At 39.6% G+C, this 5,000-nt stretch overlaps 1 protein-coding gene across 1 annotated transcript in view; it reads right to left on the bottom strand.

Annotated features, from left to right (window-relative positions):
• Positions 1 to 4,977: 4,977 nt before the first annotated feature.
• Positions 4,978 to 5,000, bottom strand: part of LOC144959885 (chitin deacetylase 7-like) — an 18,361-nt gene continuing 18,338 nt past the window's right edge. The window contains exon 7 of the mRNA XM_078892699.1: positions 4,978 to 5,000. This exon is cut by the window's right edge and continues 761 nt beyond it. The gene's annotated coding sequence lies outside the window, so the exon portion shown is untranslated.

The following is a 5,000-nucleotide window of genomic DNA, read 5'->3' as shown; positions in this document are numbered from 1 at the left end:
GCCAAGCGCATACTATCTATAGATAGTGTCCGCTTGAAAACATTGCCATCCGGAAATATAACGGACCAACACACAAAACTGTGTGTAACCTTAAACGTTTATAGTCTGGTTAATGCAGTTTAGTGAGAATTACTCATAAACTTGGATGTCAAAAAAAAAACCAAAAAAAAAAAAAACAGAGTGACGTCATCTTCGTTCTATCTATCATTCAATGTGTCACCTATTCATTATTAATCCCACGTCTGGAGGACTATTGACAAGTGCGGGGCGGTCCTTGGCAAGCTTAAGGACCACGGTCCTACGGTCCTTGGGAAATGAAGACCGCAAGGACCGGTCTCTAGACCGGTCCGTTCATTCTTGAACCGTTAAAGACCGCTACACGATGAAAACCGTGGCCTACAGGAGTAAAACACACGGAGTAGTCACACTCATTTCAAATTGTAACCTAATTAGAGAAGAGGGGTGATGCCTTCTTTATTTGCTCACCGTACTTCATTGTTACTTCGATAATTTAATAAAATTTGAAATTTATCCCCATTAACGGAGATAATGGCATCGCCCAAGGCGTTGATCGAGTTGTTCGTGGCGTTGATACACACACGCAACTCCTACCCCCCCCCCCCCTCCCCCCCCCCCCCCCCACACACACACACATTAGAGGGCAGCGAGCATTGAAGAGTAAGAGAGAGACGTGAAGTTATAATAAGAGGGGTGGATGAGGTGATAAGAGGGGTCGATGGTGACTTTTCGCCAGATCTAACAAACTCAGCTACCCATTCATTGCTGAGTAGACAGGGATTCAGAAAAAACTCGACTGCACCCGGGATCGATCTCTGGCCCTTTGCGTATAAAGAGAGTGCTCTATCAACTGAGCTATCGGGTCCCCAAATATTCTATTGGACCTTTTAAAAATACAGACGTTATAACTGTTTTTTTTTGGACGGAAGAAACTAATGAAACTCATATTACTTGATTAGTTAAAACACCAAACGAAATTTTAATATTATTGTATTATTTTAAATGACAACAATGCGATAGAAAGGAGTGGCGACAAGAGATGGACAAAAGAAAACAAAAAATCAGACTTGCAACTTGCTAGGTTCGACACACACACACACACACACACACACACACACACACACACACACACCACATCTTTAGTAGTCACATACATTTCAAACAATAACCCATTAGAGAAGAGGGGTCATGCCTTCATCATAGATCATTGTCATTGCGATCATTATGGTGTAGTAAATTTTGAAATTTACCCCGTATAATGGAATCGTCCAAGGCGTGCGCCTCCTGTTCCCCCCATCTCACACACGAAAGGGCGGTTTGCGGAGTGGAGGGAGGTGGTCGTCTGCCTCTATGGTCGTCTGTGTCGTTTAGTGTATGGCAAAGGGGGGTGGGTGCGATTAATTAAGTGGGATGGGTGGTGATTGGTGGAAGATAGGCAAAGGACCGAGGCAACGAATCGCTGGGGAAGTAGTATGGCGCGAGACCGTTGAAAGGTGATAAGAAGTGAGGACCGCCGGCGGTCTTCCTCTTTGGACTGGACCACGGTTCACAGCTAAAAGACCGTGGGACCGGTCCTCGGTCCGGTCCTCAGCGCGGCACTACTATTGACACACTTCCAATGAGTTTGGAACCGGAAAAGAGGAAGGTAATGACGTATGTAACGACATATCACGCTTCCCATCACAACAAGAACGAGAGTAAATTCAAGGCGCATAATTTAATACACATTAAATAGGCCCTAATTTTTCATATAATTTATTTATTGCAAAAACATATCACGAGTATTAATTAACACAGACAATAAGTACGATATTATGTTTTTTAACGATCGGTTAAAACGATTCGATTGATGCTATGTGTTTAGGTAAAATACTCACAACATTCTCCAACCGGATACACCGTAACAAACACACGAAACTAGCTATCTATGTGTTAACCTTGAACGTGGATATTAATTAATTTAGTGAAAACTAATCACCAAAAATATATGTCTAAAAAAAAACAATATCAAAGAGCTGAGGGACGTCAATACGCTTCAACAGTCGTGACGTCACTTCCCTCGTAATGACGCATGGCAACTTAGTAACACTGGCTCTAAACTATCGGAACAATGGCGGACGCCCTTATGAAATATTTCTCAGACGAACATAAAAGTGTATCCAGAGGAGAAAAAAAACACATTATAAATCTGATCATGTTTTGACTTTTACACATTCTGATCACAAGACACATGAAGCATGAAGAATAAAAAGTACCGATTTTCTTTGTTTAGAACCACGATGGCCGCCGTTGCTGGGCGACGTGACATCAGACTATCAAATCCAATTTCTTAATTTCAATTGGTTGAACTATTTTGGCTTTTTTTTTTTTTTTTTTTGTTGTTTTTTTTTAGTTTGTATTTTGTTTCGGTGGTCTGGTCATCTGTTTTGGCGTACCTACTTCTTAGTTAAGTCAGTGTCGGGCTATGGGTTTACGTGGGCTACGGTCTAACACACTATAAACGTTTAGGGTTACACTGACGGGCAAGGTTGATGAGTATTTTACTTAAATACATAACATTGAAAAGAAATTCCATTAATTATTATTTCAATACGATGAAACTTCTTTGTTTTAAAAACATCCTGTTTTTGTTTTGTTTTTTGTTTTTTCATTATTTCAGATCAACTTCGTCTGTAGATAAATTTAATCGTAATTGAAGTTGTTAATTAACAAGTCAAAATTTCAAATGGTGTAGATTTAGGTGCGTCTATGTGGTCTAGTGGTATGACACTCTCTACTTCGGATGGGAAGATCCTGGGTTCGAGTCCCGCCGCTCTGAGTTGCGCATAGTTGAGTCTTTAGGAAAAGACTCTTTACTCACATGCTCTCACAGTACTCAAGTGTAAAATGAGTACCTGGCCGTTAACGACTTTGTCTCTGTCGGAATAAAAATTGTATTATCGCCAAACGGGTGTCATGTCTCGTCCTAAATGTGTTGCTGTTGGCCTGGGACTCCTTGAAAAAAAAAACTTCAGCTTTTATATAGCGCAATATCCACTAAACGTGCTCAAATCGCTTAATAAAGGGTCCCTAACCAACAGCAACATTTAACATTTAGAACGAGGCATGACGGCACGTTAGGCGACAATACAATTTTTTCCGACAGAGACAACGCTGTTATAACGACCAGGTACTCATTTTACACTTGAGTACGGTGAAAGAACGTGAGTAAAGAGCCTTTTCCAAGGACTCAACTAACTATGCGCTGAGCGAGGCTCGAACCCAGGACCTTCCGATCCGAAAGCGAGTGTCGTACTACAAGACCTCTTGTATTTAGTTTATTTAATAGGGAATGAGATTAGCGGAAGAATAGCGTCCCTTGATTGGACGTCACCGGCGGAGAAGTTATTTGTAAACAAACCAACTACAAGCCAAGCGCTCCAAATACAAAATTTATTATTCATATTCCTGTACAAAAATGCTTATCATAATCAACGTTATGCATTTTTGTACAGAAATAATTGTTTTATTTGGAGCGCTTGGCTTGTAGTTGGTTTGTTTACAAATAACTTCTCCACCTGTGACGTCCAATCGAGGGACGCTAGTCTTCCGCTAATCTCATTCCCTATACTGCGCTATATAAAAGCTTACATTTTCTTTCTTTTAGCGAATAAATATATAGATTGAAGGATTGGAGATACTGCTATAACACCCCCTTATCTTCTTTGTTTATATAAATATATCATGACTCAGATAATTCGAGATATCTGAAACATTGATCACGTGGTGTTAAAACATCCCCATTCCTCTTTATTCCTTGGGACAGATAAACAGTTATAGCTGATTCATTGATCACGTGGTGTTAAAACACCCTATTGTCTTCATTGTACTTATTACAATATGGGTCAGATAAACAGTAATATCAGACCCATTGATCACGTGATGTTGTAACAACCCCTTTCTTCTTTGTTCCTATTAGAATACGAAACTACACACTTATAGAGCACCATCTCATGCAATATGAGCTCTAAGCGCTTCTATGTGCTTCTATGCGCTTCTATGTGCTTCTAGGCGCTTCTTGGCGCTTCTATGTGCTTCTAGGCGCTTCTTGGCGCTTCTATGTGCTTCTAGGCGCTTCTTGGCGCTTCTATGTGCTTCTAGGCGCTTCTCGGCGCTTCTATGTGCTTCTAGGCGCTTCTTGGCGCTTCTATGTGCTCCTAGGTGCTTCTAGGCGCTTCTAGGCGTTGATTTCTGACCCACTGATGATGTGTTGTTATAACATCACCCTTTCTTATTTGTTCTTATTAAAATGCGGATCAGATAAACAATGATAGCTGACCCGATGGTGGTGAGCAGAAAAATAACCAAATCTCGACTGAGCCCAGGATCGATTTCGGTCCGTTTGTCAGTGAAGCGAGTGCTCTACCAACTGAGCTATCGGGACCTCCACCTTGAGATTAAAGGGTGGATTAAACTTCGCCTACACCTCCCCCCCCCCCCTAACCACACCCCCTCCAACTTTTTTCTTTCTAATCATGTCTATATGATGGAAGCTGTGAGGAGTTATGATGATGGTGGTCCTGGCGGTGATGATGTTGATGATGGTAATGATGATGATGATGATGATGATGATGATGATGATGATGGTGATGATGATGATGATGATGATGATGATGATGATGATGAAGACGATGAGGAAAATAGATAAACCTCAAATCATGTGCATAGAAACGATCACATAATAAATACACTGCATAAATTATGTCTCTATTAATTTGATACTTATTTTTAAAAAAAAATAAAAGAATTAATTAATTAATTAATTAATTAAAAAATATATATATAATATATATATATATATATATAGTATATATATATATATATATATATATATAATATATATATATATATATATTATATATATATATATATAAACGTAGTTATACGAACACTCAACTACAGGGGGATAAACAATGTAAATTATTGAAGCAAACTTTATAACA

This window comes from Berghia stephanieae, chromosome 14 (assembly GCF_034508935.2).
Source record: "Berghia stephanieae isolate SIO BIC M18660-M18661 chromosome 14, UCSD_Bste_1.3, whole genome shotgun sequence".
NCBI classification, from domain to species: Eukaryota; Metazoa; Mollusca; class Gastropoda; order Nudibranchia; family Aeolidiidae; genus Berghia; species Berghia stephanieae.
This window is presented reverse-complemented; position numbering and strand designations above follow the sequence as displayed.